This window comes from Oreochromis aureus, linkage group 17 (genome assembly GCF_013358895.1).
Source record: "Oreochromis aureus strain Israel breed Guangdong linkage group 17, ZZ_aureus, whole genome shotgun sequence".
In the NCBI taxonomy this organism is placed as follows: Eukaryota; Metazoa; Chordata; class Actinopteri; order Cichliformes; family Cichlidae; genus Oreochromis; species Oreochromis aureus.
The window spans coordinates 19,483,505-19,500,770 of record NC_052958.1 but is presented as its reverse complement, the minus strand read 5'-3'; the positions used below and the strand labels follow the sequence as shown (position 1 = coordinate 19,500,770).

At 42.2% G+C, this 17,266-nt stretch overlaps 1 protein-coding gene across 1 annotated transcript in view; it reads left to right on the top strand.

Annotated features, from left to right (window-relative positions):
• The window catches only part of plxnb2a.1 (plexin b2a, tandem duplicate 1), a 220,988-nt gene that overhangs the window by 61,719 nt on the left and 142,003 nt on the right, over positions 1-17,266 (top strand). The window contains exon 2 of the mRNA XM_039601149.1: positions 7,039-7,096. The gene's annotated coding sequence lies outside the window, so the exon portion shown is untranslated. The remainder of the gene's footprint in view (positions 1-7,038; positions 7,097-17,266) is intronic.

Sequence of the window (17,266 nt, the reverse complement as noted above, 5' to 3'; positions counted from 1 at the left end):
CTGAAAAAGCTGTCTCGACTGGCATTTTCTTTATTATGTCAGTCTGAAATTAACCCATCTAACTAGTTTAGCAGCAGCTGAGTCGGTTATGTGTGGATATGATGGTGTTCAGACATTAGTAAGGCATACAGTGTATTTTCATCATGTTTCATCATTAATTGCGCAGCGTGATGCTGTTCTTACCTCAACCTGGCAGCCGCTCGCCTCCTTCCTGCTGTTCAGCGAGGCAGCGCCTGCGTGTGAGTCACTGAAGGGGGAAGAAGGCTCGGCTGCACAGCTTTGAGCTCGCTGTACCGCCCTGCTCTCATAGCCCGCATTTCTCGGATAAAAACCAGCCAGCAAAACTGATTTACAAGACTCCTCTTCACTCTGTGTGGGGGTGTGTGTGTGTGTGTTGATTTAGAAGACTTAAAGTATAATAAACTATCGTGACAATCTCTGCGAGGAAAAGCACATCAACCTGTAAATCACATCACAGCATTCAGCACTTGTTCTCCATCTGTCATGCAGCTGCAGCAGCAGTGTGTGTTTACAGTACACTCATGCAGGTTTCGTTTCGCACATGTTGAACCTAAATCTCTTTGTCTTCCTCGTCCTCTTGTGGTTTTTTATTCAGCTTGTTTTTTTTATGTTTTCTCTGCACTTTCTGCGTCTTATTGGGTGTATATGTTTACCTCACTCCTGTGTCTTGACACACTCATACTTATCTTCTCGCTTTTGCTGTCAGCACCAGTCATTTGATATGGTCTCAGTGTTATAGGGGAGGGAAATTCCAAGAAAGCAAGCGTTAACTCCCTTTATTGGATTTCCAGCCACCAGGGCCTTCCTTAATATCTATGCTATGTGTAACTTAACACCGAGCTGGAAAGTGTTCTTTACATTGGCACTGACTTTAAACTCAGAACCAGCAGTGATATGAATGTACATGGCAGAGGTTAAGTGTGCTTTCAACCACTACAGGACATTCAGCTTGACTTTTTTCTTTTGTTGACAAATCTTCAAACCCAACATTTGGTCTGTTTTATCTTTGTTTTTGTCTCCACAAGCTTTAGAGGGAAATGGCTTCATCATTAGGTGCTAAAAACCAGCCTCTGTGTTTGCCTTTAGGAGCAAAGTTCCTCCTGAAACTGTCAGTTGGAAATAGTTCTAGGTGTCGGCTGACAAAAATTAAAAACCATAACTACTGTAATTAAATGTGGCCAGTCTCCTCTTCAGGGTCCCTTTCTTGTGCATGTTTGAACAGATTCGAACAGAACTGTTAGGTGGAGATCACTTGGTGACAGCCCTGTTCTTAGTCCTGTGTAGTTGGACAGAATTTCTAGGTGCAGTCAAGGGGTGGAGGGTGTGGGGTTCAGTTTTTCATCATCTGCTTTTTGCAGATGATGTGGTTCTGTTGGCTTCATTGAGCCTTGCTTGCACTGTGATTGTCTGCAGCCATATGTGAAGTGGTTAGGCTGTGAATGAGCTCCAAGCCTGAGGCCTTTGCTCTCAGTTGGAATCGGCTGGAGTGCCCACTCCAGGTCGCTGGTGAACTTTTGCCCCAGGTGGAGGAGTTTAAGTATCTTTTGGTCTTATTTATGAGTCAGAGGAGAATGGAGTGGGATTGGTGCAACGTCTACAGTGATGTGGACGCTGTACAAGTCTGTTGTGATGAAGAGAGCTCAGCTTGAAAGGAAAGGTGTGGATTTACTGGTTGGTCTACCTTCCAATCTTCATTTATGGTCACAAGTTTTGGGTAGTAACTAATGTGTGAGCATTGGAAAAAGCATTTGCATGCTCCTGATTCCGTTCGTGACCGGACCTTGGGGGTTTGGTCTTAAAAACTAAAAATTCTCCCACTGAAAGTTGCTAACGACCACAAAACGACCTAGCTGTCATCACCATAGATGATCCTGTAGATAAAAGCCAGGTCAGTGTGACACAGACTTGATGCTGAGGATTGCAGTGAGCAGAACTTAGTGGGAGGATGCCTGAAAGTAACAGCTGTACTGAAAAAGGCGCATGTGAAGAGGAGTTTCGAGGGGAGATGTGGTAAAATATGTTTTTATTTATTTTAATGGGCTGATTTCTGGAACTTATTTCATCACGCCTTGCATAATTGAGTTCAGATGGGGTTTGAGGAGGAAACTCTATCCAGTTTTCTTGATGTTCTCTGTTGTCTATCTAACTTGATATTAAAGGCATAAAAAGCAACACAAAACCTTGAAATCTGTGCTGAAAATAGTGTGCAGACACCTCAAGCTGTTCTGTGGGGTTGGAAAGCCTGGGTATGATTTTTATAAGGTGCACTAAGAAAGTGGATGAGACAAGTGTTGCCTTAAATACAATAAAAACAGTAAAGAGGTAATCATGCTGTCAACCTGTCCTCTGTTACAGAGTGTTTAATAAAAGAAACTGTCAGTGTTACTGTCTCATTGTGACAGATTTTTTCTTTGATTCAATTCTAAGTGGAAAAACTCAACTTCCACATATGTGTCTGTGTCTTTTCAGAAAATACATAGCGGTGTATATAAGACAGTCCCACTATGGAGAACGAGCGAGACACAGAAACATGAACACCCACTCCCTTTGAATAATAGACTGCTTAAGTCTCAAGGATGCTGTGCTGCAGTACAGAAGGTTGTATTTACCCCGTGGTACATGCAAGATCGATTGACAGAATGTTGAAGGAATGCAAAATATCCAGTTGATTAAAAAGTGAAAGTGTTAAGATTCTTTTTCTGCTGTCAAATAACTGAGCTGCTCGCCTCACCTTAAAGCTCTCTCTGCATTTATAGTGAAACATAGCTGACGGTTGGTTTTAGACCAGTTATGCTGCCTCTAACATTGTTGAGCATGACAGGTTCGGTGGTGGGTCAGTGATGGTCTGGAGAAGCATATCATTGGAGGGCACAGACTTCTACAGAGTTCACAACAGCACTCTGACAGCCGTCAGGTATCTGGGTGAAATCCTTGGACCTGCTGTCAGACTGGTGCAGTGGGCCCTGGGTTTCTCCTAGTAGACGACAGTGCCCTGACTCATGTGGTGAGGTTATGCAAGTAGTTCCTGGAGGATGAAGGCATTGATACCATTGACTGGCCCCAATGCTCGCCTGAACAAAATCCAATAGAACACCTCATGGACATTATGTTTTGATCCATCCAAAGCCGGTTGCACCTCACGCTGTCCAGGAGTTCAGTGATGGTCCTGATCCAAGAGGAGATCCCCCAGGAATACCATCTGTCATTTCATTAGGAGCTTGTATGCAAGCATGTGGGGGTCGTACAAACTACTATTACTGTTTTGAGTTGTTGCAGTGAAGTTTTGGCAAAATGCTCTGTTGTTTGATTTTCAGGGTGGTTTTGAATTCAGCCCTCTGTAGGTTGATGATTTTCATTTCGGTCAAACGATGTGGCATTCTTTCATTCCTAACATGTTACCGGGTCCATATCAGTGCAGGTATCCAGCATGATTGTATTCCCAGTAAGATCTGATGTGTTTACTATCTACTCATAAGTTGCTCAACAGTAGCTTCAGCTCTCATTGAGACTCGCGTCGGCTGTGGTGTCAATTTTGGCTTTTGGGGGAATCTGCTATCTAGATCAGGGCAGGAAAATAGGAGCTGCGACTTTTGACTTCTCCTTTCCCCTCTCATGAACAAAACCACAATATGCTTTTCTCTAGTCTGCAAAGAGTCATCAAACCAGAGGCACCACATCACCTGCAAAATGCTAAATGCAACCTTGAGACTACAGAGTCAGACGCACGTCAGCTTTGACTTGAAATTCATTCCATAAAAAGTTATGAATCAGTAACAAAAGGGAGCCCCCAGTGGAATCCAGAATCCACCTGGAACTACTCTGACTTCTTGCTCACACTGCAGTTCAAATAAAAGCGATACAGATAAACTGACGATAAGACAGAATTGGATTCAGGAACGCTTTGATTCAGCTTTCATTAAAGCGTGTGTTTTTTCAAATTTGATCAAAGCAGCTTTTTATTTCATGCATGAAATGGGGAAAAGGTCCAGATCACCTCCAACATCAGAGTCCAGAGAGCGTTAAAATTATCTCCTGTCATGCATTATGAATGGACTGAGGATCAAGCAATAGAATATTAACTGACAGCTTTCTTATCTTTTTAAGTCGCTTTTTTCTTTGTCATTTTCAACTAAATCTTGCATTTCCTTTCAAACAAAGTTTCATTTAGCTTCAGTTCTTTCCATTAAACAAATGTGGTCACCAGCAGATATACTCCTAAAGAATCTGGCCTTTTTAGTCACCGTGCTCTAATGCAGAGGAGCAAAATGAAAAGCAAAAGGAAAGAAAATTAATCAGTAACTATTTTCTCTTTTCCAGCTCATACGGTGTCAGGATTTTGCTGATTTGTGTTTTATAAAACCTTAAATTTAAATATCTTTAGCCTGAGGCTAATGGCCTGGTGGATTTTATAAGGTAGTAATTAGAAGATGAATCCATAATGAAAATAATCACTGCTTTGACCTCCAGTTAGAGTTAACAGAATGATTCGTTTATATTTCAGCACTCAGTGCTCCACGGAGAGAAGGAAATGTTTGTAGAAAGATCACCAAAGTTATTAAAATCTAGATGGAGAATTTCCAGCTGCATCGCCTGAACTGAGACTCACGTAAGCCGATTTCAGAAGGCCTCAAAATTTTCAATGACGCTTCACAAGATGAAGGATTAATAAGCAACGTATTTAACGAGGAATTCAGTCGTTAAACTGCCATCTTTCAGCTAAACAATGCAGCAAATTTGAGCAGGCCCTCTGGGTTTCTTCCTCCAGAACAAACAGCCAAGTCGGGTGTGCGAGTGTTTGAGGAAATAACTTATCGCTGGGCTGCAGGTCAAACACAGGCTAATCGTTTGACACTTGGCAGCTGGATGCATGTTTACCCAGCAGAGTTTGTATCGTGTGTATTTATGGGATCGGCACTAATCACCAGCAACAACTTCCCAGGGGTACACTCTGAGGAATATCAAAGCTAATACGAATTATCTTTTTTTATTTTTAAAAGAACTGAAAACAGACTTAAGTTAAAAATTAAATCGATGCCATTAACCACTACTTTTTAAGACCTGTAGATATTAATAGGTGTTATCATGTCTTTGACTTGTTCCTTTGATTCATTGAAGTCTTCACACGCATCCAAAAGCTTCTTTCAGACGCTGCCTTAATCACAAGGAGTCGCCTCAACGGGTAGCTCCGCATGTTTGATTTGGCAGATTGTTAAAAATGCTGATCATAAGCACGTCGCTCGCAGATGGACACCTGACAGGCACCTGAACTTCAGCGACACAGAGAAGCGTCACGTAATCCACTTCAAGGGAAGAGCCGATTATTGATGTCAGCATGTGCACACAAAATGTTTTACAGCATTTACAAATCATTCTCATCTCCGGGAATCAAACGGGCCGCAGCGTGGCTCGGTTGTTGGCGCTGCTGCCTCACAGCGAGAGGGAGCAAACCGTATTTATTTATTTATGCGGTGCTTTTCCAAGACAAAGCACTTTACAAAAATGATCTAAGATGGTGCAAAACCTTTAAAAAAAAAGAAAAAAAAGGGGACAGCGATAAAAGAATATAAAAGAAAAAAATGTACAAAATACAAAAATGACTACAGAACTAAGAGCGGAGTAAGTCCACAGGCTCACCAGACCTCAGAGGAGCAGGCGGAGCGCTCCACAGCTCAGGTCTGGCAACAGGTTTCCTTTCTGAACCCAGGTGGAGCTCTTCTGTGTGCTGTTTGCTCCAGGAGCGCTGCTTATTTCTGCCCACGGCACACCTCACAGAACATATTCTAAATCTAAAGATTTTCATTTCATGGCTAAGTAGAGGTTTAAAAAATCCTCTCTGATGCCTCACAGATATGCCAAAGGTGTCCACACTGGGAGGCTGGAGGAGGGGTAGCGTTCAAGGAATCACTGATTCATCGGGAGCTGCTTTGGGAGCTTCATGTCCTGCATAAAACCACTTGGTTAGATTCAGGGAAAGATTGCGGTTTGGGTTCAAATGTGCCGTTTTTATAACATTTATGCTGCACACATTGTCAGAAACTCTGTGTTTATTGGCACTGACACCAAAAAGCTTGTGCAGAAGAGACCTTGAGAAAACTGAACTGTTTGATGTCCATAGAAGGAAAAACAGGTTCATCTTTATAACTCATAACTCTGATCAGTCAAATCTTAGCTTTCTGAAGGACAGATTATCAGATGGAGTCTTTCCGTGGACTTTAGTGTGTAGAGTTTCAGTTGTCTCGTCCATATTTTTCAGACATTTGGCTTATATGATCAGCTCTCTGTTGCCTTTGAGCTTTTAAATTGAGCTAATGGTCCATTTAATGCATTTTCTATGAGATTCATGTTAAGCGTTTTTTTAAAAGTCCCCTTTGTGTGAAGTGCGATGGAAATTCCTGCATGTTAAGAGCCGGGATATGGGCGCCATGCCATGAATGGCATGAAATCACTTTAATCAGGGGTAACTGTGAAGTACTGAAGACTCCGTTAATCTGAGCTTGGTCACCCTGCCAGGCTGTGGAGTTAAGTGTTCTGACTGGTGGCTGATTGGTAGTGTAGGTGGTTGATTAGTTTGGTCCAGATCACACGGACTGCTAAAGTCTGATTGAGCTGAGTCAGAAAAAAGTTGGAGCCTGAGTGATCCCTGCATTAGGCGTAATTAGCATGTGTGTGTCGATGAGCAGCGTTGGTGTGTGGGGGTGTCGTCTCCTCTGAAGTTTACTTCCTGGCTGCTTCTTTCTCCTGTTTTTCAGCTGTTGCTGAGCATAATTAACCTTCTATCAAATGGCGGCGTAAACCTCATCGCTTCAGTTTTGTTAATTTGTGTGTTTCAAGTCGAACTCCGTGGGAGAGTTAATTAGCCAGTTCAGATTTAAAGCTGCGCGTTCACACAGCAGCAACCTTTTTGAATGTTCAAACCGTCGAACCCAAAAATATGCATTTATGTTTGAAGCTTTGATCAATAAGTTTACCAAGTATAACTAAACGAAATAACAAACTCAACTCTTGTGTCTTTTGTAGGTGAGGAGAGAGAGGTGCTTCATGTCATCAGGGTTCAACAGGCCTCATCACTGAACAGGTAAGATTTGATCACCTCCACCCTAATCTTCCCTCTTTGCCTTCTAAGATCTCTAATCAGAGCTTCACTCAGGACATGCTTTCAGCCACCTGACGATGTCATTTCAATGACGACCTCAGTGGTAGACTTGTGATTGAAGGAAAATATTGACTTTTTGATGATTTGGTGGTCTGCCTCCTTGAGAATTCAACTCAACCCCACCTGTTTGTTCATTCTGAGGGTGCGAGCAGTCTTTCATCTGATTGCTACATGTAGGTCCTCACATTTTCTATGATTTAAAGCATCCATATACCTCTGGGAACACTGGGAGAAACATTTTAACATATTTTACTCTATTCAGAATTGTTTGGATGCCATCGTCAGTTTAATTTTTATCTTGAAAGGTGCTATATAAATAAAATTTTACTTACTTACTTAATTTAAATTTTATTTAAACAGCTCAAGTTCACAGCAACAGTCGTCCCAAGGTGCTTTATTTTCTTAGATAAAGACCCTGCAATATTAGATGGGGAACCCCAACAATTAGGCGTTCCCCTTTGAGCATGCACTTAGTGACAGTGGAGAGGAAAAACTCCCTTTAAGCAGGAAGGGACCTCCTGCAGGGGCAAACATCTTAGAGAACGGGGACGTCAGTCAGGACAAAAACAAACTACATGAAAGAGAAAACATGCACAGTGTCATGTAAATGCCACAAGGAGAAGTCCTCAGTGCTTTGTGGGAAGTCCCACAGCAATCTGAGCCTAAAGCAGCATTAAACTGTAAACTCCCCTTCCAAGAACCTCCCTTCACTTCTGTTATACTTATCAGTACTTCTTAAATCCTTTTTTGGAAAGCAGTGGTAAAATCAGCTCCAGAAAGGGGTCACCATTTTAATTTACAAATTCATTTTAAACCTAGGTTTAAAACTTTTATTTAAAGAAATCAAATTTTGGCTTTTGTGCCTTTTTAATATGTCGGAGCAAACTATGACTCAGAACTGGTAAACGGATCAGTGATTGAGGGATTGTGAGACAGAAGATGAACCCTGTGACTCTTATCTCCACCTGACCTTTCATGTGGTGCAAACAGCAGGTCAAACACTGGAGTTAACTCTGAATTAAGTTTCCTGTCAGCTGAACATTGATTTTGGCTGTGTTAGCTTTTTACACCGATGATAAAAACATGACTGACAGGTCAGAGCACAGTCATTGATCCGGCTGTAGTGGGCTTCACTGACACTGATGAAGACACAAACCATGAAAACTTAAAGGTGAACAGATCTTGTTAAGCGTCCTGTTGTCTGTTCATTGCTTGAAAAACCGCTTAAACACAATGTTGTGATACATTCACCAGTTTTCAAAGTGGTAAATAAAGATTATTCAGACTTTTTACTTAAGTAAACATTCAAATCTACCTACTTCGGGGCGATCGTGGCTCAAGAGTTGGGAGTTCGCCTTGTAATCGGAAGGTTGCCGGTTCGAGCCCCGGCTTGGACAGTCTCGGTCGTTGTGTCCTTGGGCAAGACACTTCACCCGTTGCCTACTGGTGGTGGTCAGAGGGCCCGGTGGCGCCAGTGTCCGGCAGCCTCGCCTCTGTCAGTGCGCCCCAGGGTGGCTGTGGCTACAACGTAGCTTGCCATCACCAGTGTGTGAATGTGTGTGTGAATGGGTGAATGACTGGATATGTAAAGCGCTTTGGGGTCCTTAGGGACCATAAAGGCGCTATATAAATACAGGCCATTTACCATTTACTTCAGTAGCTTATTAGTTCAGAGGTTGTCTAATGAGAATACATTCACTTTGAGAATCAAATAGCAATTATAGAAAATTAAGTTTCTACTTTGCTATTTATGTAATAATGCAACATATCTGTAAAATAATGACTGTAAAAGCTGACTTTTTAAAGATTTAAAGTAACGGTGTAGAGTATAAAATATAATATTTAGTGGAGTAGAAGCAGGAAGTGGCATTACGCATCAGTAAATGCATGAAGTTATGTTGCTGCTGGTCCTGCCCATGCTCTCATCCAGTGTTGTTGGCCACTGCAAGACTGTACTCCAGTACAACGATGTTGGTAGTGGTGGCCAATTGGGGTCACACCTGTGGCCTGGAGAAGGTCTGCTTTGCATGGGATTGGAAAACACTGTTTCAAAAATGGCCACAACACAGAGGAGATCTTCTGCAGTTAGTTAGTGGTAAGAATGTAAAAATGCTGGTTCTGCTTTTCGTCAGTCCAACAAGTTTTTACTCGTAGCTTTCTGTTGTATAATGAGTATTACACCCTCACGGGGTACGGTGTAAGAGCGCTGTGGTATTTTATTGATAAATTCCTCCACTCAAAGACCTACTGCTTCTCTTTCTGTGGGCTATGTCATATAAAATTCTCATAAAGTCGCTTCGTTAAAGTGAAGTTGCTGTGTCAACACATACCTTTTGCTTAAGTGCCTTCTTATTACTTAGCCTCATAGTGGACACAGAAACATGCAGTATTTCTGCAACACACACGGGAGGCCGTCAGGGTGATGGAGAGAGCACAGGAAGGGGCGTCTGATAACGCCTCCAACACAGGAAGTAGTTCTGCAGTAATGAACCAGTTGTGAAGCTGTGCTGATGCTTATCATAAACAGTCTTAAGTACAACAAAAGGCAGTCTGTTAGTATTTAACAGTGTGTATTGAACAGAGTCGAGATCATATCAGGTGGTAAACCTTTTGAAGTGGAACATTTCCACTTGGCTGTTTCACCTTAAATCAGAAGAGCTCCCGCTGATGCCCAGTTTGAACTGAAAATCAAAGCTTGGTGCTTTTTTTTTCTGCATCCATGTTGAGAAGTAATCTTCTTTCCTGTCTTTTGCTATTTTTGCAATTCTGCCACCTGAACGTCAGTGGAATAGCGTGAGATTATTAGGGCTCACGCACACTAGAGTTAAAACCGGATCCAAATTCTTTGCAACTGGGGGAAAAAAAATCGCTGTTTGCTAAAAATTTGTATGAAGAGGCCCCGGGCTGGATTCAAACGCAGGACCTTCCTAATGTGAGGCTTACACTTGTAACCGTGCCATGGTTAGCGCTGTTTGGAGACAATCCATTTCTGAACAATCGTGATCCCACTCTGACTGACAGCAGTCAGCCTCAGATTGAAGGTTTGTAACCGGTGTGCACATGGGTCGAATTCTGTGGTTGGAAGCTCTGGAAAAAAACGCATAAATTAAACTTTAAGTTGAGTTTGTCAAACAGTGCTTACATGTTTTTATATTTGTTGATCAGACTAACAAATAAGGTAATAAACACAGGGTCATGAGTGAGTGAGACCAAGTTCTGTTGCAAAGGGGGGACAGGAGCTTAGCTTCCACCACAAAATGCAGAAAATATAGAAAGCAGAAAGTGAATTATTGGCCTTATAAAAGAGGTCAACAGAGAACTAAACACATCAGGTAACTTGTGTGTTTTTGCAGTGGACTGGAAATGAAATGAACATGGGCAGATGGGTAACATAAGAGTGTGCATTGGGGTAATATGAGCAATTTGAAACTGGCTTTCACAGATGAGCAAATAAAAATGCATCAATTAGCTGCACCTAACATAGATTTCTACATTAATTAGAACTAAACATCAGACTCATGACATCAAGTGATCACTTCTGAATGTAAATATATAAAACTGTTAAAAAGTCACTGGTTTTTCTCCAATCCCTAAAGTTTTGAAGCTTTGAAGTTGCACAATCGTCATCCAGTTTTAGTAAAATGTTGTAGTTGCCTCGTTTATTTCATTTTACAATCACCAATACTTACACATTTCAAAGTGCATCAGACTGTAAATGGTGGCGATCGACAGATGCACAGCCCTATGGTTACAGTTCAAAAGCAGTGCTGTTCATACTTAAAATTTATACACACAGGGAAGACCTCTGACCCCAGGTAGTGCATTATCCATATTCTCTTTCTTTGATCCAGCCTGTGTTAGGAAGACACGCTTCTCCACATCCAGTATTCAGCCACCCTCTCATCATCCCGGCCGTATATTCCCAGGAGCCTCTTGACCAAATGTGGAGGCTCAAATTTCAGACCACTGAGACGGGAACTCCAAGAACTTCTGTACATAGACAACGGTTGAGACGAGCACTGTTTGTTGAAATGCACACGTGCAGTTTGTGGTGTTTTTAAATACACTTTAGATGCTGTTGAGTGAAGTGTTGTAATTTTCTTGCTGGTTTTTGTAAATTGCGGTTTTTGGGTTGTATACACAGCTAGTTCAAGGAATTGTTCAAGGGTTGCAATGGGAATCGGCACCCTGGCTGTAATGCTAGTGACTGCGACAAGTACCAAATGTTCAGCAGTGAAGCCTTCTAAACAAAGATGACCCAACAAACTCTGCAAAACAAAACCTTAACTTTAACTCTTCATTTAGCCCAGAGGCTTTAAACCTACATGTCCCAAATCCTTCTCTCTGAAGGGCCATGGCTGAGTAGTCGCGCTTTCACCAAGAACTCAGGAAAATTTCAGGAAAATTGGATTGTTCTCAATTCATTCGTGCTTCCATCTTCCACAAACATGTTCCCACTACTGGGAATACTCTTAGTTTACTCCTTTGCTTTAGGCAAGGGTGCTGCCTGGATATAGAGTGTTCAGCTGGCCCATCATACAGACGTAATACAAGTTAAAGTTCTGACTGTGCATTATTGAGTAATGTCTGGAAAAGTCAGCAGTGCAGTAAGGCTGTTTAAAAAGAAGCCATTAAAAGATAAAAATTCGTAAACAGCAGCTTAATTTCCTGTAAAACTCAAAAACATATGTCAAGTCATAAAGCTTGCAAATGTAATTGTAAACAGATTCTTTTTTTAAATTTATGTTTGTTTATAATATCTGTGTTTATGTATTTATATTAGTTCACATGCTTTTTCCTGCACACGCACACCCACGCTCCTCTGGGAGCTGCACAGGAAAGCGCTGGTTTGTTTTGCAGGAGGAAGTTCAGTGTGTCTGCGTCTTCATTTCGGCGTGGGTGTTTGTGCGTCTCGGAGGGGAGCCACAGCTGCGAGGCCTGGCTCCATACTGTAAACCCGACTTGCGCTGGAGTGGACGTAGACTGTCATCGTTACTGTTAACAAGTCCAGCAGCTCCTTACTAGCTCCAGCAATGTCTGAGCTGAATTATTGCACATTCAGTGGATGCATAGAAGAGCATCAGCTGCAGTTTCTCTTCAGATGCATTCACTCTGGAATGACTTTGATCAAACAGGATTTATGTCCGACACAAAAAGCAGCCACTCGGATACAGTACCAACATACTCACGTACGCCTTTTTGTATTGCACAGCCTCTCCTTTATTATATCACAGAGCTTTTGTGATTGCACAGGCCTCGATTAACAAAAAGATTTCCGAGTTCCTTACTCAAATTTGCCCTGCAGAAAAGGTTCTCTGGCAGCGAGAATGACTGTCAGGAGGAAGCAATTGTGCATACAGGGATTGAACGCCTACGTGTGAGCACGGTGAAAAGGATGCAACAAGCAGTGGATGGATGAAAGAGATTTATTTCCTGGTTAGACACACAACATTAGGTGTGGCTTGGAATTCAAAGTGCAGTGTTTGACTTTAAGATTTAATGGAGAGAAAAAATAAGGTTTGCTATGGTAGACAGCTGCATGTAGTGGCGGGCTACAGCTCCAGAGACTTTCTTGTTTCTTAGTTCACATTTTATAAACGGACACAGTTAAATGTGCCAAATATATAAGCAGGTCCTTTAAGTGTTCCTATCACAGACGGTCAACACCTGATTGATTTGATGCTGAAGGACACTCCATGATTTGGTAGCTTGCAGAACCAACTTCATTAGCAATACGGATACAGGTTCATTGAGGTTTGTGGGCATTTATTTATGCACATTTGTCTCTGAAGGTCCCACCACAGCATTTCAGTCGGGTCTGAACATTGACTGAACCTCTGTGTCGTTTGTTTTTCAGCCATTCTGTCAGAGATCTGCTGCCATTCTTGGGATCAGTGTCCTGCCCCATAAACGACTTTTAGTCCAGCTTTAGCTGCAAGGTGGACGACATCATTTGACTCTAGAATAGTTTGGTGTACAGAAGAGTTCATGGTGCCCAGGCCCCGTGGCTGTAAAACAAGCCCAAATAAAAAAGGACGTTGTTCCAGAAGTCTTGGTTGAAATCTTGCTTGGTTGGTTCAGAAGCAACTTTGGAAAGCTAAGCCATACTGCCATCTTTTTAATCTTTTTTTTTTTTTTTTTTAAATTAACATGCTAACTGAGGTCTGTAGAGTCAGAGATGTAACTTGTGGGTTTTTGCAGTTCCTCTGAGCATTGCACTGTCTCACTTTGCAGTGAATTTGCTGTGAGGTCCAATCCAGGGAAGGCTGTGATATTGAGGTAACACATTGCTGAACACTGCAGACCAGCAAACTGTCAAAACGTCTGCTTTTATTGAGGTGGCCCCACTTTGTGACAGTCAGTTGAGCATTTGATTAGCACCACCTGGCTGCTGCTGTCCTTATTAACTCCTATGAGACGGGTGAGGCTGTACATGGTTTTTCACACGACTATATAAGTTAAACGGTACAGTAATGCATTAATTTGTGCATTTACCATTGCTATCTTTTATTCAGGAGAATAACATAAAAATAGATGTCCTGTAAGGTTAAATAAAAGGGTGAAACTGGTTCTGGAAGGTTTTTTTGTGGCATGTTTATTCCTGCTGTAAAGTTGGGAATCTTAACGTGGGAGTTTGTGGAGGCTGACACACTTTTGGAGTCAGCCTCATGTGGACGTCTGAGGAGCTGCTATTTTTGGCACATCTGCATAGGTTTCTTTGTCTCTAAAGAAGATTTCTCTGCATTTATTGATAATGGATAAAGGACATACAACCGTTAACAGTATAAGCTATACTGGACAGAGAAAAATAAAAATCTGTAAATCACCAGCTAAACCAACTTTCAGTTGTTCTTTTACACTTTATCTTCTTCACCTGCCTCCTCTCTCTCTTTCTCTCTCACTGTGCTACCCCTTCCACTCCCTCATGCCCCCCTCTGCATTTGCCATTACTGTTATTGGTAATAACATTGTAGAGTAGACTAGATTGGAACGGAGCTTTAATGTCCCCGAGGGGCAATTTGGCCTGCAGATGGTATTTTGTTACGAAAGATCCAACCAAAGTGAAATCCAGGGGACAGTATTTTCACACCGACTGCTAGAGACGGGTAATATTGTATTTTAGCTCAGAAAACGCCAATAGTTGATGGCATAAATTACCTCATATACCTGCTGGTGCCACCTACCTCTGCCCTGATGGACTCAATTTGGCTCTCTGTGTAAAGGTTGCTTGGATTTCGGTAAATGACCTGACATTTCTGCACAGCTTTTATACAAGAGAGGGGGAAAAAAAGCTGAATCACAGTCACATTTTTCTTTGCAATTTGACTCTGTACTTGACAGGCCTGACTCGAGCCCCTCCTCATTATTGCTTAATATATGCTGGATATAACTTTAATATTGTATCGTAATATGTATAATTTAAAGTTGTGCTGAATTTTGTATGAGGAGGCTGTATTCGAATTCAGGGATGGTGATGCTGGAGGTGACAGACGGAGACTCGTGGAAAGAACAAGTTCACCAATAATTAGTCACAACAAAGCGGGAAAATGAAAAGGCTGATGAATGGACGCAGATATAAGCAGGAGTGGACAAAGACGCGTACATTCGTCACTAATGAACCGACTCGATCGGACTCTGACAATCACGGGCTGATTATCGCGGCGTCCGCAAGGGCCAGCTTGTCCGTGTGTGTCGCTGATGAAAACTTCGCCTCGCTGTAAATGTGCTGATACACGATTTAAAAACTACTTTAAAAAAAAAAAGGAAGAAAGAAGTGATCTCTCTCTCTCTCTCTCTCTCTCTTATCTTGCCTCCTTTATTATATCCCAGCATTCAGATGGGTACAGCGTGAGATGAGAGAATCAGTTTGTATTGAACATGGCTGAATGCAGTGCTGATGAAAGCTTATGCTGATAATAGCTTTTTCATTATGTCCTTAGCCAGGCTTGGCATTTCATTTTCTATTGCAGACAGAGAGAGAAGTTCAGATTTTCACCACCGCTGCTTTGGGTGTGTGCCGCGTCTCTGGGCCGGGGTTCGATCGTGTGTTTGGAATATTAGTTTTTATATTGCATTTCTGCTCGATTAAGCGCCGCGCAGACAGGAATGTGGGGCACGAGGGGTTGTATTTACGCCTAAAAATAGACGTCTACGATTAATGGAAATCAAACTGAAGCAGCAGCTGTTTGAGACTAAATGCCAGCCTGTAGCTCATGGAGCTTGGTAGATTTCATGTAATTTATGCTGCTGTGATCAGTCATGATGTTCAGATATATTTCCCAGATAGGTGGTTATCAGTGCACCGACAGCTGGAAAGCTTAATTAAAAATCAGAAAAGTAAATAGTTGACTGTAGGCTGATACCATTTGTATTTCCACCAGCAAGCTACTGTAGCTGGTTGTCTAACATTTGTCTTATCCATACGCAGTGAAGTGCCGTGGACCTGCCGGCCAAGTCTCGCTCCTGCATTTCAGAATTTGTCGGTGATTTATTTTCTGTATTTACGGGCATCAGCACAGGAAACAATTGGCAGGAAGTATCAACCACACCACAGAAACTTGGTGACATTCAGCAACAAAGTATGGAGTAAAATAACCTGTGCTGGGTCCTGAGTTTTCCCAACTTTCCGCGAAGCAATTGAAGCGACTGCCAGTGAGAGCAAAGACTGACGTATGAGAGGGTGATAAATCGAATCAGTGATGTTCGTAATGACAGGAGATCAGCTGCAAGGTGATATGATGTGCTTTATATGAGGACGAGGAATTCATTCATTTATTTATTCATTTTTAACCCCACAAACCAAAGATGGAAGTTAAGACTGATCATGCTGCAGGGGGAGAAAACAAAAAAGCCTTAACAGAGGCAACAAACACATTAAAAATAATAATGGATTGCATTTATATAGCGCTTTTTGAGACCCTCAAAGCGCTTTACAACTCCACTATTCATTCACTCTCACATTCAAACACTGGTGGAGGCAAGCTACAGTTGTAGCCACAGCTGCCCTGGGGCAGACTGACAGAAGCGAGGCTGCCATATCGCGCCATCGGCCCCTCTGGCCATCACCAGTAGGCGGTAGGTGAAGTGTCTTGCCCAAGGACACAACGACCAAGACAGACAGAGCTGGGGATCGAACCGGCAACCTTCCGGTTACAAGATAAGCTTCCCAACCCGGGTCGCCTGTGGTTCAGGATGTTTAAGGCCTCAGTAACACAGACTCAGAGACTGGCCGGTCACCAACCAGTCCCCAACTGACTTTATCTTAGAAAACTAAAGTCAGTTTCTCAAAACGGAGTCTCTTTTCACTTTCTTTCCGGAGCTGCTGTTTCTGTAAACGAGAGGTGTAAAGTTTTATTTTCACAGGAGCGCTCTGTGCTCTGGTGTGTCCGAAAATCCTAAGCTGTCGTATGGACGTGGTTTGAATGTCTGTGTCAGCGAAGAACAAATCTGTGAGTATGGTGTCGATGGAAGTGGAAGTCAGTAGGGTTTACCCCGTCTGTCACCTCGGCCTTTCTGGACACATATGGCGACTGTGATTGACAAACCTGAAGACTTGGAACCTGCTATTGATTGTGTTCCCTGAGGTCAAAGGACAAGGAAGCCTAGAGCTGTTTTCCAGTAAACTGACTTATAATCTGACTTTTTTTATTTGACTAGAGGAGTCTTCCCCTGCTGGCCATTAGAAAGAATGCAGATTTAAGGCATTTCTGCATTAACTTGGACCTCAAATCGAAGCTACATCCATCTTTTATATAAAGGCTTAATGTCCTCGATGCATTTTGCAAAGGGTGTTTCAACTCATTTTTTTCTTTTGCTGAATTATTCCTGTCAGTCTCCTGAAATAAAAGGAGAGGCACGCAGTGCTAATGCTGATCTCAAACACAGCCTTAGGCCTGAAATCGAGAAATCCGTCTCATTCATGAAGCAAATTAAACTTATGACATCATATAATAAGAGTCAAATTCTTTCATCCCAAAGGACAAATTGTTTATTCGTTTTTGTTTTTTTTAGTTTTTTATTTTTCTAGCACTGAAATTAAGCTCTTCAAAATGGTCCGTCTTCCTCTCGCCCCCAGAGTTTGTCAAGGTATTC